At 43.8% G+C, this 20,476-nt stretch overlaps 1 long non-coding RNA gene across 1 annotated transcript in view; it reads left to right on the forward strand.

The window, feature by feature from the left end:
- Positions 1-14: 14 nt before the first annotated feature.
- The window catches only part of LOC140910539 (uncharacterized), a 93,635-nt gene continuing 73,173 nt past the window's right edge, over positions 15-20,476 (forward strand). The window contains exon 1 of the long non-coding RNA XR_012158638.1: positions 15-311. This is a non-coding gene — a long non-coding RNA (uncharacterized lncRNA). The remainder of the gene's footprint in view (positions 312-20,476) is intronic.

Consider the following 20,476-nt stretch of genomic DNA (forward strand, 5'->3'; position numbering starts at 1 on the left):
TTCCCAGTGTCCTCTAGCTGCTGACCAGTTACCAAGCAACCGCCACAAACTATGGAAGTAGGCGGGGACTCATTCGACTCCGCCCACTGCCCACAGATTCTCCCAGGATGACTAGGGCGCGCACGTGCGCCAGGCAACCCGTGAGCAGTTTTGCCTGAGTGCGCACGCGCCGTGGTCGTAGCTGGAAGCCAATGGACGGCCGGCAGTAGCGGCTGCACGAAACTCTGAGCTACCAGCACGTTATTCGGAGTCGGCGGCTAGCGCTCTACTGGCCGTGCCAGGGGGCGCCATCCTACCACACAGGTCCCCAGGTAGGCGCCTGCGGACCGTCATGTGCCCGTGCCCCAGGTGTTAGCTGTGAGCTCCCCGTACGCACCAACAGCACCCCCCTGTACAGACCAGCGTCATGCACATCAGTTACAGCTCCTCTGGGTGTTTTAGTCTTGATCAGTTGCTACTGTGTTTACGCGTCTAGAAACAGCAGAATTAATTCATCTGAGATGTGGTACAAAAGCACATGCCGGCTGTCTAGAGATCTGATTCTATCTATTTAGTCTCTTTGCAGTGTTCTCCCTTATTTTGCTAGATATCCAAAAACATTAAAAAGTTGATTTTTTTTAATACTATCTAGGTTAAGAGCTAATGATTTTACAGCCATTAGTGAAATTATATCTGTGCATCCACCTCTTCTCTCTAACCCACTCAATTTATCTGAGTATTAGCCTTTTGGCTCGTCTCAAGACATGCATCGTGTTGACTGCCAACAATCATGACTTTGAAAAGGACACTTAGTCACTTTTAAGGATCCATTCACCATGTGTTTGTCCACCTTAGTCACGTACATTCTGCCGTCTTACTGCACTATCTCCTTTCTTATTTCTTAGATCTTGCAATCTTATTCCAAGATTTTTTTGTAATTAGGCCATATCCTGAATTGTTTTACAAGCAAAAAACCCACTAAAGCCAATGGGCTTGAAAGTGTATTGATTGTACAACTGTGGTGTTATGTTCTGTCCAAAATGTCTTGTATGGTTCAGACACAACAAATCCTGCATTTTGGCATGGGGTTAGACTAGATTACCCTTGCGGTTCCTCCTAACTTTCTGATTCTACTATTACATTTATTTTCCCCCCTCACACTTGACCACTGTCTGATTTTTACTTCTAGATATTTAACTGGCTATAACAGCAGTATTGATCAGTCATTCCATTATCAGGCTTAATGTTTGCAGATTGCACAGAACTTCGAAAATGGGAAATTCTGCATAAGGGTAGGTGACCGGGTATCTGGTTTTCGACCGGAACATCTGATTGAAAAGGGACCCTGGTAGTTCTGGTCAGCATCGCCAACCGAGCCATTAAAAATCTGGTCAACGGTGCTGCCTGGCTAAGGCAGTCTAATCCCTACCTGTCCTGGGGCACGATGCTACACCCTGGAAGCGGCCAGCAGGTCCAGGAAGCTCCGCACGCTGCCCCCTCCCTGAGCACCAGCTCCACACTTCCATTGGCTGGTTCCAGTCAATGGGTGTTTGGGGGGCGGGAGGGGGGCGGTGCCTGTGGGCGAGAACAGTGCACGAAGCTTGCTGGGCCCCCCCACCGCCTAGGACCTGGACCTGCTAGCCACTTCCAGGGCACAGTGCAGTGTCCCAGGACAGGCAGGAAGCTTGCCTTAGCCCCCCCGCTGCACTGCTGACCAGGAGCTGCCCATAGTAAGCCCGCACCCCACCCTGAGCCCTAAACCCCCAGCCCTGACCCCCCAAACCCAGAGCCCCTTCATGAACCCCAAAACCCTCATTCCCGGCCCCAGCTCTGAGCCTGCACCCCCAGCCTAGAGCCCTCAGCGCCCCTACCCCCCAACCCTAGTGCCGCAGGCCAGAGGCCCCTCCCACACTCTGAAACCCTCATCCCTGGCCCCACCCCAGAGTCCTCACCCTCTCCCTCACCCCAACCCCCTGCCTCAACCTGCAGCCCTCTCTCACATTCCGAATCCCTCATCCCCACCCCCTGAGCCCCCTCCTACACCCCAAACCCCTCATCCCTGGCCCCACCCCAGAGCCCATACCCCCACCTCAGAGCCATACCGCCTCCCACACTCCACCCCACTGCCTCAACCCACAGCCCCCTCCCACATTCTGAATCCCTCAGCCGCACCCTCCCAGTCTGGAGCCCTCTCCTGCATCCCAAACTCCTCATCCCCAGTCCCACCCCAGAGCCTGCAACCCCAGCTGGAGCCCTCACCCCCTCCTGCACCCCAGCTCCCTACCCCATCCTAGTGCAAGTGAATGAGGATGGGGAAGAGCGAGCCACCGAGGGAGGGGGAATGTAGTAAGCAGAGGGCAGGGCCTCGGGGAAGGGGTGGGGCTAGGGTGTTTGGTTTTGTGCGTTTAGAAAGTTGGCAACCCTACATAAGGGCCTGCACCCACTGGCAGCCAGCTTCCCCCAAGCCCCACCGACCAACTCCTCCTCCTCCCCCCTCTCAGCACCTCCCACTCGCCATGATCAGCTGTTTCCAGCAAGCAGGAGGTGCTGGCGGGAGGTGGAGGAGTGGGCATGGGGCGGAACTGGGCAGGAAGAGGCAGGGTGGGGGTGCGAAGAGGCGGAGTTGAGGCTTGGGGGTGGAGCCATGGGCGGAGCAGGGGGTTGAGCACCCCTGGGGCCCGGAGGAAGCCAGCGCCTGCCAGGGCCTGATTCTGAGAGATCTTGAGCACCTCCTCTGCTGCCATTGAAGTCAGTGGCACTGACACAGGGAGCAGTTTCTGCGTGATAATTATAGTCATCCTAAATATGTCTTTACTAATGTCATATTACAATAAATTCTGCTCAGTTGAAAGGTGTAAATTTTGAGAAGCTATGATTAGCCTGGGTCACCCAATCTTTGCTTAAATGGAAGGGCTGTGCCTACTTTGCAGAAAATGGAGCAGATTGCAGTTGCTCCTGTCTCAGCTACGCAAATGTAGCCGATGGAAGTAAAATGTAGTCATGCTGGTTGGATCCAGAGGAAGCATTGCATATCCTGAAATCCATGGCCTGTGACTGCCAGGGCAGCTGAAATCTGCTCCATTAAATGCAAAATAAGTGAAGTCCTCATATAAAGATAAAGGAAGCAACACTGAACTGTTTAGAATTGGTCAATAAGCTGACTGTCCTTGCTGCTGGAACAATTAAATTTTCTTAATCCCAAACATACGCTTGTACTTGCTTGTATCAGTCATTTTATCTTCCTGCAGTTACTTCTCTCTCATCATGAAATCATGGAACAATCTGAATTCTTCAAAGCAAGATGTGTATGTAGAGGAGGGTTTGAGTTTTTTTTAAAAATCATAGTTACATCCTGTTGGCGTGGATATGCATTGCTCATCTGCATATTTACTTGCTTTTCGGAAGTTATTCTTATTTTCCTTTCGGGAGACTGAGTTATTTTCACTATTCTGTTTTTAAGGTCTCTTGGAAAGACTTTTCCTGGTACACGTAGCAGACATTGGTCCCTATTGCAGTTCGTGCTTGTTTGGTGGAATATATGTTCTGTCTGATTTCCTGTAATTTGTGTATCCCATCAAGGCTGTCATTTGCAGGGGAAAATTACTCCACATAGATTTGGATTGATGCTTTCTCATTCTTGAATTTATTCTTCCATGCAAGTGTTAAAGTAGCAAAAGAAAATCTCTTTTACATATTGTTTAGCTGTACTGCATTGAACTATTGAACCCATTGAGTTTTCTATTCACTGTCTTCTCACTTGAAGAAGGACTAATGTATCTCAGCAGGTTTTTATTTTTTGTCAGTGAGAGAAGCATCCAAAAAGTCAGCTGGTGGATCAGGACAGTTGCAGACATGCAAGAAAAATAAGCAGTGTCAGGATCTCTAGGAATCCAAGTAGGACTTAGTCCCAGATCCTCAAAGGTTTTTAGGCACCTATCTGTCTCTTAGGCACTTAAGTTCATGATTTAGACTCCACTAACATTTTCAAAACTGCTGCTCAACTGCCATTTACCACATAGGATCCTAATTCCCCTTCATGCCTAAAATCCTGCCAGTTGGCATTCACAAAGACTCCTAATCCCTGATGCCTCCCCACAGCTAACGAGCAACTCAGAGCTCTAGCTTAAGCTGAAGCACAGGAGACCCTGAAGTAGGATTCTCAGTCTAGGCAGGGGAACTCCTATATCATCAGCAGGGCCCAATCCTGTATTGTTGCTGTGAGCTCGCCTAAAACTTGATACCTGTCAGACCCCAACCACCAGTAGCGGGTCACAGCACCCACACAGACGACAGCCAGGGACACAGGGAAAGAAGTATCGAGAGTGATCAGGAGAGAGAAAGAGAGGATTTTGGCTGCTAGGGCATGGACTTCATGAGCAGGTGACCTGGCTTTGTTACCCAACTCCAGGGGAGGGTTCCTTGCTGAGGATTCCTAGTGGAAGAAAGTGCCTATCTGTTGCTTGACAGTGAGGCACACCAGGTCAACCACTTAGTTGACAACTTAGTTGACAACTAAGCCGCTCTCCATTCCCTGCCCCTCCTCTCCATATTTTACTCCTGGTTAATATAGGCAGCTCCCCATGCAGCTTGCTGGCTTCTGAGGCTCCCTTTCGTAGGTGCCTAATTCTCCCCATGCACTCTACGGAGTACCTAGCTTGGGGCTGACTATTCTACCAGGTGGCAAGGCGCCTAAGGGGTTAGGTGTTGCAACACTTAGCACAGTGATTCTTAAGTACCTTTGAGCATCTGGGCCTTAGCCTGATCCAAAGCTTATTGAAGTTAATGGGTGTCTTTCTAGGAACTTCAGTGGGTTTTGGATCAGACCTTTGGAAAACTGGGTGGCAGCTTATTTGAATGGAAGAGGGGGCTCATTATACAAGTAGAAAGGGTAGTTAGTAGCTGTGATGGGATCTCTGGGGTGCAACCTGAAACTCGGGTACCGCTGTGCCCTCTTAACTCTCCAGCCTGAGCTGTCTCTCACAATGCTTTGCTAGCGCCAAGCAGCAAGTCCCTCCAAGCACTGTTATCACTCAGCACAACAGCATGTGGAGCCCCACACCCAGCTAAATGGCATGAATGCTTCCAGAGCCACTCACGAATCACACAGAGAAAGGTGTCAGCCAGTCCCCCTGCAGCTCTTCAGCCTTGCACCTCAGAGCTGTACCATCTTGCCCTGATCAGAAGCCTGACCAGTGTAAGTTTATTGCCCAGCCCACCCCTCCCTCAATGTGGAGAGGACCTACACTAGCCCTTGTAACCTGAGCTGAGATTTCCCAAGCACTTCCAGCAAAATACACTGTTTTAGGTAAAATATAAAACAGGTTTATTAACTACAGAAAGATAGATTTTAAGTGATTGTAAGTGGTAGGCATAAAAGGTCGGAGATAGTTACCAAAGAAAATAAAAGGTAAGCGCACAGTCTAAATTTTAAACCTTATTAGACTAGGCAATATTTAGATCAAGCAATTTTCTCACCCCACTGGATGTTACAGTTCATAATACAGAGGCCTCTCTCTCCAGCCTGAGACCAGTCTCCTCAGTTGAAGTCTTCCGTCTTTCCAGCATTTTTGTTGCTTCCAGCGTAGGTGACTGAGGAGAAAGGCCAATGTTATACCAATAAAATAAAAACTAGCAGGATCTTATTAAAGAGAAAAAGGCAAAATACCACATTTATTGTGAATACAGAAAGAATCATAGTAAGCAGTTAGTTATAGCTATAACATTCCATTCAATTTCATATTTATTCACACATTCATTCATATACACACACAAACATATGCACACAGGTTCTGCAAGGTTGTTATCATAGTTACCAGGCTTAGAGTTGCTCATGCCAAGCCACTGGCCAGGTGGCCTGGACATGAGGAGGGAGCAGGGCCTTGTCAGATGCACATCTGATACTCCTGGAAGTTGGTTTGCAGAATCAGACGCCCAAAGTTCTCACTTTCTAGAGTCCATTTTTATAGGAATTTCTTCATATGCCAGTCTATGGGAAATGCTTCATCATGCTGTTGCTGAATCAATCAGCAGATGGCACATTCCTGATGGCTCCGTGCTGCCAGATGTTATCTTGTTCTTTGGTTCTCCCATTCTTGAGGCTGTTGGGTGGATTCCAGTCTGCCCTCCGGGGGTCCTCTGGTTATTTCCACTTGACGCCTTCTTCAGCCGATGGACACTGGATTCTTAGGCTGGCACCTCCCTGATCATTCAGTTATTATCCACACCAAGCATCCATCCACATACATCCTCTATCTCTATTTTAATCACAATTGTTAATACAACAAAAGGGCGGGGAGTCTCGGGGTGCTGTTTCTGTTGTTACAGAGTATTGCTTTGAGTCTCTCTCTGTGTGAATTGCTTTGAGAACAGACTCCGTCTTAGAATGTACTAACACAATTAGCAGCTTGCAAGTTTCACACAAAGAGGGAGAGAAACAGTACCAAAAACCAAGAGACCTCTTAATTAGTAATATTCTGGAATTTAAACTATGGGGAATCAAACTCATTTGTGATTTTAATACAGAACTTCTTCAATATGATCCAACACCAAGGCCTGATGCCACTGTCCCTTTTTTTATAACCCCAGTCCATGTGCCTGGGAAATACTAGCCCAGACATGTCCTGCTGCCGACTCACAAGGTTGAGCAATCGCTCTGGTGTGGTCTTGTGAAACTGTCACTGAATTGTAAATCCCTTGTTTACTATTCCGCTGCTGGTGATGGCCCACCTGGGTGTTGGTCACTTCCTTTGTTGTCAATGGAAAACTCATAAACTTACAACATATTTCAGTAACAATCATACAGCAAAATCTCATAAGTTCGTACACACTATCAAATATACATATTTTGACAAAACAGTGGACTTCAGCAGATCATGACCTTTCATATGATAACTTATATGGCATGTATTGTATGAAATATATCATAATTATGTGATGGATGATTATGGGGGTTTTAGGGTGCTGCTTTGAGTGCCACAGTAGCATTTAGAGATAAATTATTTCAGGCACCGGCTCACTCTCAAGCGCTTATTATAACTCAGTGATTTTTTCTGTTTGAGTAATTAAATAAAAAAATAGAGAGTCTAAGAAGAGTCTTTCTTTGCTCATTTTGATACACATTTTATTGACAGTCTCCTAAGGCATTAACCACTTAAAATTACTGAAGAGTGAAGATGCTGAAGCTGTGGCAGCATGTGCAGAGGTTACAGGTCAATACCACAGGACTGCCACCGTCCAGTTGTCTAGTGGAAATAACAATAGCTATGAAGGAAGTACTCTGCATTTTAGTAAATAAAAATCACAGGAAACTGAAAAGAGAACTTTTTTCAGTCAGACTTCATAGCTGGAATTTGCTAAAATATGTTACATTCATTTCAGCTCAGTTTTCTCTGGAAAATAAATCATATATTCCCTGAACTTCATTCTGAAACACATTATCATTGTTTTATAGAGTTTAAGGCCAGAATGGACCATTAGATCATCTAGTCTCACCACCTGTATATCACAGTCCATTCATTTTCATCTAGGTACATGGGCAACGCATGAACCACTGGCTGGGGAAGGCTAGCCCCCAGCTCTGCCCCTTCCACCTGTGGACCCGCCCCTTCCACGCACCCCAGAAGTTAACTCCCACCCACGGTCGCTGGCCCCTGCCCCAGGCTGGCTAGTGTCAGCAGCCCGCAAGCCCTGGAAGCAAGAGCGTGCACTGTCATTGCTGCAGCCTCCCCAGAGCTCCGGAAGGGAGAGCGCGCCATAGCACCTCTGCAGTCTCCCCCTCCCAGAAAAGGAGAGCCCGTGGTGCCACAGCCGCCCCCGCAGCCCCAGGAAGGCGGGCAGCATGGCCCCAGCCCTTGGAGCTCAGCAGCACTGGTGAAGTGTGGGTGGGGACACACCTGGCTGTTTGGGGAGGCACAGTCTCCCCCAGCCTCCCCTGACCGCTGCCCATGTCTAGGTACTTCTACATAAAGCCCAAAGACTTTTGTTAAACTAAAGCATTTCAGTCCTCAGGAGTGTGTGTCACAGGCAGAGAGCAGGAGAGACCAAGTTGCCACCAATGCCTGAAGCCCCCACCATGGCAGAGAATTGATGAGATGAGATATGCCCATTCCAGCAGCAATCTATGCCCCATGCTGCAAAGGAAGGGAAATCCCACCCAAGGTTGTAGCCAATGTGACCTGGGAGAAAATTTCTTCCTGACCCCTGGCAATCTGTTTGACCCTGAACATGTGAGCAAGACACACCTGACATAGACCAGGCATATAGAAAGAGGATTCTCTAAACACCTCTGACCACTGTTCCACACCGGCTGCTGTCCCATCTCCAGCTGTGACCAATCTTTGATACTTCAGGGGAAGGTGGAAAAAAACCCAGAATACTTAAAAATAAAAAATTGTATGGGGTGGAGGGGACAAATTCCTTCCTGATTCTTGTAGCATGGAATTTGATTACAGTTATAGTCTTAATAAGAATTGCAAGTGTTATAAGCATTTTGAGGGTAATGCAGATAATCTCATTCTCGTGGCCTATGAAGGAATAGGATGAACAGTGGAACTCAGACTCTCAGATTCCAAGGCCAGAAGGAATTACAACCTTCCAGCCTGACCCTCTCTCCCCTCCACACAGGCCATAGAATTTCTCCCCAAAATGGATTAAAGCATGTCTTTTTAAAAATATCTAATATCATTATAAAGATTTAAAATGATGACAAATTCACTCCCTCCACTTGTAAATTGTTTCAATGTTTAATTACCTTCACAGCTAGGAAATTACATCTTATTTCAAGGTTGAATTGATCTAACTTCAAGTTCCAGCCATTGGATCTTGTTATGCCTTTGTCAGCAAGATTGAAAAGCCCCTCCCTATCAGATTTCTTTTCCATGAAGTACCTATGACAATGCTTAAATAATTTGTTGCCTTCTCATCAATAAACTGAATTCCATAAGCCAGCGTTTCTCAAATTGGGGTCCACGGACCTCTGGGGGTCCCCCAGGGTACTTCAGGGGGTCCACGGGCCCCGCTGAGAAACTTCTCCCCCTCTCTTCCTCCCTCCCTCAACTCCTTCCCATCCCTCCCAGCATGCCAGGGAACAGGCTACCTACCTGCCCTGGCCCCGTGCTGCTCCCAGAAGTGGCTAGCACATCTCTGCAACCCCTTGAGGTGTGGAGGGGCAGGGGGGCTCTGCGCGCTGCCTCCGCCCCGAGTGTCGATTCCACAGCTCCCATTGGCCAGGAACTGCAACCAATGGGAGTTGCAGGGGTGGTGACTGTGCGCAGCGGCATCCTGCAGAGATCCCCCTGGCCCTCCCGCTTATGAGCCGCTGTCAGAGGATTTTCCAGTTGCTTTCAGGAGCCGCCTGAGGTAAGCATTGCACAGCCAGAGCCCTCACCCCCTCCCACACCCAAACTCCCTCCCAGAGCCTGCACCCCCTCCTCCACCCCACACTCCCTCCCAGAGCCTGCACCCCACACTCCTTCCCGCACCCCAATCCGTTGCCCCAGCCTGGTGAAAGTGAGTGAGAGTGGGGGAGAGTGATTGACGGAGGGAAGGGGGGTGGAGTGAGCAGAGGTGGGGCAGGGGTGTGGCCTTGGAAGGGGTGGAGCAGGGGGCAGGGCAACGGTGAGCAAGGGGATTGGGGGTCCCCAAATAATTTTAAATGAAAAGTGGGGTCCTCGGATTGCTAAAGTTTGAGAACCGCTGCCTAAAGCAATCTGACGTTGTAATGCTTGTTTTCCAGCCCCTTGATCACTGTTGTGGCCCTCTTGAACACTCTCCAGTATTTCCCCATTTTCATGAAGTTCAGACACCACAACTGACCATAGTATTTTAGTAACTTTCTTACCAATGCTGTGTACAGGGGCAAGATCACTTCCCTATTTCTACTTCATAGTTCTTTTTTATACATCCAATCATTGCATTAGCCCTTTTTGCCACAGCATTACATTGAGAGCTCATGTTATCTATATTGACCCCAACATCTTTTTTGAGTTACTGCTTTCCAAGATGGTCTCCCATCCTGTAGGTATAACCTGTGTTCTTAGTTCCCTGATATATAACTTGTCCTTTGGCTGTATTAAAACACTTGTTGACTTGTGACCATTTAACCAAGTGATTCAGATCACTCTGTAACAGTAACCTGTCCTCCTTATTATTTACATCTCATTATTATTAATTATTTTTAATTAAATTACTTTAGCTCAGGCAAAATTAGCTTCTGTGTCCATAATTAATTCAAGTATTGGGGCAAAATTGCTTTTTGATAGTTTGAAATGTGATACTTTCAAACCTATATATATATTACCTGTTTATGCTTGTAATTTGAATATGTTAGGGGAGTGTGTATGTTGGACGGATATTACATCAAAATGATCTTATCTGTTTGTGTAGAGTATCAATTTGAGACATGTAAAGGAGTCATATGAGATGACTTACGGATTTGATGCCCTAATACAATGCTTGAGAAAGGTACTGTACTGTACAGCCCCAGAAACTGAAATCTTCTCCTTATCCACTTGACAGGTACAGCATGGGCAGCAAACAGTTACCTCAGCCCATTAACTCATTGGCCTATCCACTGAGATTGCCAACAAGAGTACTAATGGAATGTGGTATATTTTGTCATGTGAATACCCAGTAGAAACATTACTGAGACAACCATGCTCAGGTCACGAAGATAATTGGATACATATCCAGTAATAAGAAAATGTTTGCTTCTTTTGTGACGTAGGCGGAATTTAAACTGATTATCCACAGGTCAAAGGCTCTCCATCATATTAGCCATCTGGTCTCCCAAAGCCATGATTATTGAAAATATCTGTTTCAGAATCTGAGGTGAGAGGAAGAAATGAAGTCCTAGTAAAGGGAGAAGAATTTCCAAGGCATACAGGTGGTAAACTTAACAGAAGTGATTCTTTATTATCTAATATTTTAATATTAAAATATTAAATATGTAATAGTTTGGATAATACAAATTTATTTCAACTAAGTTTATTAGCTTGCCACCTGTGTGCCTTTGGAATTTTTCTCCACTTATTAGATTTTCATGTATTCCTCAAACCACAGACTCTGAAAAAGAGATATTTTCATTAACAGTGCATTTCAGAAAGAAGTGCAGTTGTTAACTGTACATGAATTCTGCGAAGCAAATGGAAGAGTTGGTGGAATTTATATGAGTACCTCTTATCTTATTTCAGAAAGGTAACTGCCATTTTTAACACAGTAGTGCAATTGGCAGGGTACTCTGAGACTCAAGACTACTCCTGGATGCACAGGTAGCATCTGTGGCCAACAGAATTTTGTCCAGTTGTGCTTGTTGAGAGAAGTGCCCTAACTCTTGTGGACCTTGCCATAATTATCTCTGCTTTGGTCACCTCAACACTGTTGTAATGCACTCTACATGGAACTCCGCATTGAGATCTCTCAGAAACTGAAGTTAGTGAAGATTCAAGAACACTGCAGTTTGTCTCTTAAGTAGAATGGGAGCATGTTAGCAACAGAGGCAGAGAAAAGCCAAGGAATGATATACAATTCTTTAAAGATTTCCCTTCTACAAAGGTTGCTCTTTCAGTCAGACATTTTGTGAAATATTTGCACCATGTGTGTCCTAATTCTCCACCCCAGAAAAGGAAGTGATATTTTCAAATCAAAGACAAGTTAAAAGAAATGAGCGATAATCTTTACAACAAGAAATGTGTCTTTATCCAGGGGACAAATCCTAAAGTCCTTCCTTCTTTTCTGATTGTTCCTTTCTCAGGAAAACCAATCAATGGGAGGTTTCAGAGTAACAGCCGTGTTAGTCTGTATTCGCAAAAAGAAAAGGAGTACTTGTGGCACCTTAGAGACTAACCAATTTATTTGAGCATGAGCTTTTGTGAGCTACAGCATCCGATGAAGTGAGCTGTAGCTCACGAAAGCTCATGCTCAAATAAATTGGTTAGTCTCTAAGGTGCCACAAGTACTCCTTTTCTTTTTGCAATCAATGGGTAAAGTAAAGGCTAGTGCAAAACTGAGGGATGATTTCTCCCTGTTCCAGAGACCTGGTGGCTCAGTGGAGAGGGACAGCTGGTAAGGCACTTGTTGGAGCTCTCTGATCTACGTCATCTGGCCCCAGTATAAGTTAGAACAGTTTCTTCTCCTATGCTAGTGACACTTCTGCCAGTTTTAAGCCAGCTAAGAGTTTCCCTTCACTGGGGGAATTCTTGTCTGTCTGACTCTGCCCAGAATGCAGCCACTTAGGCAGCACAGTGAACAGAGAAAACAGGCCTGACTAAGGATGTCAGAATTTCATCATAAAGTATATTTGTACCCATGTATGATTATAGTGCAATATAAATAGGCTTGGAAAGATTAGCTTTTTATCAGTAAATGTCAATTTCACCATACACACAGAGAACCCCTCAAAATATTTTGATTCATAATAATCAAAATTTACAAATAGAAGAGTAAGAAAGATGCTCTTTGACAACTTATTAGAGTTTGATTTATGGATATTTACTTTCTATATTTTGACATGTGATGTTGACTTTGTTTTTTAACAGCTATAAAGCTTTAACTTTCTGAATCTTAAGTCTACTGTCATTAAATAATTAATGTCTGACCCTCCCCACAATTTCCCATAACAGTGAAAATTTAAATTGATAAAAATAAACATCACTATTATCAGTCAAAATAAAAAAAATCTAATTCTGCCAAGCCTAAATATAAAGGTTTTGAAAGAATAATAAGGGCAGAGCAGTCCAGCTGACACCTGCTATAAATAACTGTGGAACAATGGTTCTAACTGACATTTAGGATAGATTCCATAGTTTACTGTGGCTTCCTTCCACAACCATTGCTATGTAAAGAGAATCTATTTTGCAAGTTCTGAATTTTTTTACTGCGGTGTTTGGATTGTTTCCGAATTATCTCACTAGTTTCATGTTGTTAGTTCTGTTGAAGACACAATTCTGCTGGAGATGAAATTAACATAATAAATGATTTTGTAGACTGCCTAAAACAATGGGAACCCAATCCTTTTCCCCTGTGCAATACTGAAATATAAACAATAATTAATGAGAATAATCTGTGCATTCTTAAACTCCAAGGTAGTTCCCACAATAATCTGTACTTCTACTGTTTAAATCCTAGGTACGGTACCCCACTCAAAAAGGGAGAAAATAGTTTGCTGTAATTTCATGTGCTACATTTAATGGGGGACAAGAGGTATCTCTGCTCACTCATCACAATCCTTCATGTTTCTTGTGATGACTATATTCTACGAACAAGAGAATCAGCATATGAAGTTACTGGATCAAATTCTGATCTCATTTATACCAGTGTAAATCTTGAATAACTCTACCAAGTCAGTGATGTTACTCTGGATTTACACCGATGTAAATGAGATCAGAATCCAGACCACCTTTTTGTCATATATCCAAATCCTTCAGATTTAAATCTTTCTTGCCCTTACAGCCAGGCTGTTAAAAAAGAAAAACAAGCAAGAAAGCTAAATAGAAAACTGTAAAAAATACAAAGTGCAGTTTACTTTTGATGTCTGATCCTGAGTCCCTGGAAAATGTTTAGACTTCTTTTCCTTCCTTTGTGAGACTCTAATTTTACTATTGGTTAGTTAGGTAAATGTTAATTCTAACCCTGGATCATTGTTCTCTTTTCATTTTAGAGCTTGTCTTTTTTTATCTATATACTAAATTAAGCTTAAGTGTTCAGTTGTTTCACCTGAGCTACACCTATGTAATCATTCTTTATATTACAAAAAGAACAGGAGTACTTGTGGCACCGTAGAGACTAACAAATTTATTAGAGCATAAGCTTTCGTGGGTTACAGCCCACTTCATCGGATGCATAGAATGGACCATATAGTAAGAAAATATATATATATATATATATATATACTGTGACAGGGTCAGGCCAGATGGCTACAGGAGAGTAATAGGACGCAGATATATTAGCCCCAGGTTAAGTAGGTCCCTTTTCCCTGGGTAAGGTAACAGGGAAGGTTCCAGAACAATCAGGAACCTTCTGGAGACAATTAAGACAGGCTGATTAGAACACCTGCAGCCAATCGAGAAGCTGCTAGAATCAATTAAGGCAGGCTAATCAGGGCACCTGGGTTTAAAAAGGAGCTCACTTCAGTTTGTGGTGCGCACGTAAGGAGCTGGGAGCAAGAGGCGCTAGGAGCTGAGAGTGAGAATGCATACTGTTGGAGGACTGAGGAGTACGAGCATTATCAGACACCAGGAGGAAGGTCCTATGGTGAGGATAAAGAAGGTGTTGGGAGGAGGCCATGGGGAAGTAGCCCAGGGAGTTGTAGCTGTCGCACAGCTGTTCCAGGAGGCACACTAGACAGCTGCATTCCACAGGGCCCTGGGCTGGAACCCGGAGTAGAAGGCGGGCCTGGGTTCCCCCCAAACCTCCCAACTCCTGGTCAGACACAGGAGGAGTTGACCTGGACTGTGGGTTCACGAAAACGGCCAAACTGAGGGCTACCGTGAAGCTCCAAGGTGAGCAAATCCGCCAAAAAGTGCAAGGCCCACCAAGGTAGAGGAGGAACTTTGTCACAATACATACAGAGAGGGTGAAAGTTGCCATACAAACTGTAAGAGACTAATTAATTAAGATGAGCTATTATCAGCAGGAGAAAAAGCTTTTTGTAGTGATAATCAAGATGGCCCATTTAGACAGTTGACAAGAAGGTATGAGAATACTTAACTTAGGGAAATAGATTCAATATGTGTAATATCCCAGTCTCTATTCAAACCCAAGTTAATGATATCTAGTTTGCATATTAATTCAAGCTCAGCAGTTTCTCGTTGGAGTCTGTTTTTGAAGCTTTTCTGTTGCAAAGTTGCCACCCTTAAATCTTTTACTGAGTGGCCAGAGAGATTGAAGTGTTCTCCACTCAGATTAAACCAAGGGGAACAGTGGGGGGCAAAAAGAACAGGAGTATTTGTGGCACCTTGTAGACTAACAAATTTATTTGAGCATAAGCTTTCATGAGCTACAGCTCATTTCATCAGATGCATGCAGTGGAAAATGCAGTGGGGAGATTTTATATACACAGAGAACATGAAACAATGGGTGTTACCATACACACTGTAACAAGAGTAATCCGGTAAGGTGAGCTATTACCAGCAGGAGAGAAAAAAAACCTTTTGTAGTGAAGTGAGCTGTAGCTCACGAAAGCTCATGCTCAAATAAATTTGTTAGTCTCTAAGGTGCCACAAGTACTCCTTTTCTTTTTGTGAATACAGACTAACACGGCTGCTACTCTGAAACCTGATAATCAAGATGGGCCATTTCCAGCAGTTGACAAAAATGTGTGAGGAACCGTGGGTGGGGGCGGGGAATAAACGTGGAGAAATAGTTTTACTTTGTGTAATGACACATCCACTCCCAGTCTTTATTCAAGCCTAATTTAATGGTGTCCAGTTTGCAAATTAATTCCAATTCAGCAGTCTCTCTCATTGGAGTCTGTTTTTGAAGTTTTTTTGTTGTAATATTGAGACTTTTAGGTCTGTAATCGAGTAACCAGAGAGATTGAAGTGTTCTCCGACTGGTTTTTGAATGTTGTAATTCTTGATGTCTGCTTTGTGTCCATTTATTCTTTTGCGTAGAGACTGTCCGGTTCGGCCAATGTACATGGCAGAGGGGCATTGCTGGCACATGATGGCATATATCACATTGGTAGATGTGCAGGTGAACGAGCCCCTGATGGAGAGACTGGGAGTGGCTGGGTCATTACACAAATTGAATCTATTTCCCTGTGTTAAGTATCCTCAAACCTTCTTGTCAACTCTCTAAATGGGCCATCTTGATTATCACTACAAAAGGGTTTTTTCTCTTGCTGATAATAGCTCATCTTAATTAATTAGCCTCTTACAGTTTGTATGGCAACTTCCACCTTCTCTATATGTGTGTGTGTGTGTATATATATATATATATATATATAATCTTCTTACTATATGTTCCATTCTATACATCCGATGAAGTGAGCTGTAGCCCATGAAAGCTTATGCCCAAATAAATTGGTTAGTCTCTAAGGTGCCACAAGTACTCCTGTTCTTTTTGCGGATACAGACTAACATGGCTGCTACTCTGAAACCTTTATATTACAGTTTCTAGAGTGTAGTAGTTCCAGTATCACTGATCATTCATTTACTTTGTTTGCTGATAGTACTTAATAAGGGTCTGATCCTGCAAATAATTATGCACACTTATAATCACATTCAGTTCAACAGAGCTGCTCACAAGCATTAAATCATTCACCTGAATAAATGTTTGGTGGATCTGGATGGTGTGTTCCTCCACAAACTGAAGATGGGCCTTTTGAAGTAGTTTTGAACAATGGGGCAGGTAATGAGGGGCTAATAGGGCTAAGCCTTATCAATTAATAAATCCCCTCTTTTTCTTTAAACAAATGAAAGTTGTGTTTCCCTCTTCTTTTTCTTTTCCCAGCCTCTCCAGCAAAACAATGGAGGGCAGGGTGCAAAGGAGGGCAGGAGACTGGCTGGATGGAAGGAGAGGCTGGCAGCTTCCAACACCTTCCATTCAGCAGCACCACAGAGTGCAATCAACAGAGGGAGAGTTGGTGAGCCTACTGGCTTTTAGATCCTAATAGAGTTCATCTTTCTATTAAACATATAGAGCAGTACAGAGATCAAATCATGCTCACAGGCTGTCTTTCTAGTCGTATTTGGGACAAATTCAGAGAAGCCCCAGAGTTCATAGAATGATTCATCAGGCACAGCCCTAGTGCATAGCTCCACTCCCAACTCAGGAAGCTTGAGTGGGTCCTAGTGGGAGGAAATTGAAGCAGAATGAATTGCTGGCCAACTTGTTATTTCAAGGAGGTAGCAGGTAGGAGCCTTTGACCTGGAAACGGTGGATGCAAGGGGAAAAAGGCAGGCTTTTGACTCAGATACTGGGAGATGGAAGTATGGGCAGCTGGCTGTTTTTCAAACAGGAATGGAGGCAAGGAGCTGAGCAGAAAGTGGCTGCTAGATCATCTTCAAGAGGAATAGAGGAGCTGTAGTGGGATTTACTGCAGAGGAGCTGTTAGGGAGCAGGGAAGAACACGCCTCCACATTTATTATTTGGTTTTATTTGGGATAACTGATTTGTGCAGAAGGTATGGAGGTTCAGAAATGTCCCACCCTACAATATATTGTGGGCACTATTTGTCATTGGCTATGAATGTATAGTAGCATTTTGTTTATGCTGAGACCTTTATATAATCTTCAATCTGTTTGGTTTGTGTTATTGCAACTCTTGCTTTAAATGCTGTAATTCACTCTAGACAGTGCCATATGGCATGTACACTTGAATGTAACAATGCCTACATTATTAAATCATTTTAAAACAAAAATAGAAAAATCATGGAATTTTGTACAGGCATTATAATATCTCAAAACCTCAAGTCAACCAGGCCCTGATTAAATACATCATAAAATACTCAAGGAGCTGACTGAGGAGCTATCAGAGCCATTCGTGATTATCTTCGAAAAGTCATGGAAGATGGGAGATTCCAGAGGACTGGAAAAGGGAAAATATAGTGCCAATTTATAAAAAGGGGAGTAAGAACAACAGGGGAATTACAGACCAGTCAGCTTAACTTCAGTTCCGGGAAAGACAATGGAGCAAATAATTAAGCAACCAATTTGCAAACACCTAGACGATAATAAGGTGATAAGTAACAGCATGGATTTGTCAAGAACAAATCATGTCAAACCAACCTAATAGCTTTCTTTAACAGGGTATGGGGGGAAGCAGTAAATATGGTATACCTTGACTTGGCTTTTGATACTGTCTCACATGACCTTCTCATAAAAAACCTATGGAAATACGACCTAGATGGAGCTGCTATAAGGTGGATGCATAACTGGTTGGAAAACTGTTCCCAGGGAGCAGTTATCAGTAGTTCACAGTCAAGTTGGAAGGGCATATCAAGTGGGGTCCCATGGGGATCGGTTCTGGTTCTGTTCAATATCTTCATCAGTGATTTAGATAATGGTATAGAGAGTACACGCATAATTTTACAGACAATACCAAGCTGAGAGGGGTTGCAAGTGCTTTGGAGGATAGGATTAAAATTCAAAATGATCTGGACAAACTGGAGAAATGGTGTGAAGTAAATAGGATGAAATTCAATAAGGACAAATGCATAGTACTCCACTTAGGAAGGAACAATCAATTGCATACATACAAAATGGGAAATGAGTGCCTAGAAAAGAGTACTGGGGAAAGGGATCGGGGAGGGGGGCGGGTCATAGTGGATCACAAGCTCAATACGAGTCAACAGTGTAATGCTGTTGCAAAAAAAGCAAACATCATTCTGGGATGTATTAGCAGGAGTGTTGTAAGAAAGACACAAGAAGTAATTCTTCTGCTCTACTCCGCACTGATTAGACCTTAACTGGAGTATTGTGTCCAGTTCTGGGCACCACATTTCAGGAAGGATGTGGATGAATTGGATAGAGTCCAGAGAAGAGCAACAAAAATGATTAAAGATCTAGAAAACATGACCTTTGAGGGAAGATTGAAAAAATTGGGTTTGTTTAGTCTGGAGAAGAGAAGACTGAAAGGGGACATGATAACAGTTTTCAAGTACATAAAAGGTTGTTACAAGGAGGAGGGAGAAACGTTGTTCTCTTTAACTTTTGAGGATATGAAAAGAAGCAATGAGCTTAAATTGCAGCAAGAGCAGTTTAGGGTGGACATTAAATTCCTAATTGTCAAGGTAGTTAAGCACTGGAATAAATTTTCTAGGGATGTTGTCGAATCTCTGTCATTGAAGGTTTTCAAGAGCAGGTTAGAGAAACACCTATCAGGGATGGTCTAGATAATACTTAATCCTGCCTTGAGTGCAGGGGACTGGACTAAAAATCCTCTTGAGGTCCCTTCCAGTCCTCCAATTCTATTAATTGTGAAAATGCACAATCAAATCTTCTCACATATATTTCAGTGAATGGAAATGAGAGATTAGATCTTGCTTTATTTGGTCCCTAAATGTCTTTTTGAAGCATTCAAAAAGCCAGGGAATAATAAATCCAAATGCTTCTTCATTCAGGATCTATCTTCCTGCAGAATCCAAGTGCACAGCTCTAATCCAGAACCCAAAAGTGGTTATTTAAACACCAGGAGTGAAATCCTGTCCAAACTAAAGTCAATAGTAATTGTCATTGACTTCAGTGGGACCAGGATTTCACCCACATTTTCTTTCAGGATAATAAACACTATGACTTCCATACATGCCCACATGCTACAAGGATAAGCACCATATAAAGTTCTACAATAGGTATACAGCTACATTGCTTTTAAAATATCTATTGATATGTATAATTGCTGTTTCTCCCCTACTTAAATTAATTTCATGCTTGTAAAAGATGTCAGATTGACAGACCTGCAGATTACTGTGTATCCATAAAACAGGTTCAGCATGGGCAACAGAACTGCAAGCATCCTCACGCTGCTCCAACATGTGTCTTGCTTCTAGCTTTATTTCCAGACCTACTCAGTCTCTGGTCTTATTCGGGGGGGGAGGGGGCTACAAACAGTTGCCAACAGAGGTAACAGTTCCAAACATGGTGGTGATTGTGAGTTTGTGATGTAGACATGTTTTCTAGAAACTGGGCTGTGACAACCAATTCATTTCCCTGTTCTTTGTTCCCTGCTGCTTTTCATGCAATGCACTGTCAACTCTGGAACCCCTTGCCAGAGGGTGTTGTGAAGGCCAATACTATAACGGTGTTCAAAAGGGAGCTAGATAGATTCACGGAAGATAGGTCCATCAATGGCTATTAGCCAGGATGGGCAGGAATGGTGTCCCTAGCCTCTGTTTGCCAGAAGCTGGGACTGGGTGACAGGGCATGGATCACTTGATAATAACCTGTCTGTTCATTCCCTTTTGGGGCACCTGCCATTCGCCACTGTCAGAGGACAGGATACTGGGCTTCATGGACCTTTGGTCTGACCCAGTATGGCCGTTCTTATGTTCCTGTAAGATAAAACCTTTTGGTTATTACTGATCTAGACTGGATTCAAACAAACAGCGTAGAAGACTCCATATCTCATTTCCCTAAGCCATGTACACTCTTTTTTTTATGACTTTCTATGTTGAGTTTTACAGAGCTTTAGTGGAAAAGAGCTCAGCTCTGTTTGTGTTGGACTCCCACAGATGAATCCCCTAATACTTTTTACATATATTTTGTTCTACAAATGTAGTCCTATCTCCAGGTATCCCTTCCTTTGCAATTGCTAATACCTACGGAGTCTCCCTTGTGGAGAGTTGCCCTCGTACAAGAACTTTATCCCAGCATTCCCGGTGTGGGGTGGGGATAGGTATCCCTTTAAATTTGGCAAAGTCCAGCAGCTGTAGCCCTAAAGTGGCTATTCTGTAACTGGCTGTTATTGCATCTTCCACTTTTCAGTGGGTAAGTATTCAAAATTCCTGTTGTGGTTTTTTCCTTCTCTTCTACTGAGAAAATCATATATTCGCACATGTCTA

This window comes from Lepidochelys kempii, chromosome 4 (assembly GCF_965140265.1).
Source record: "Lepidochelys kempii isolate rLepKem1 chromosome 4, rLepKem1.hap2, whole genome shotgun sequence".
NCBI classification, from domain to species: domain Eukaryota; kingdom Metazoa; phylum Chordata; order Testudines; family Cheloniidae; genus Lepidochelys; species Lepidochelys kempii.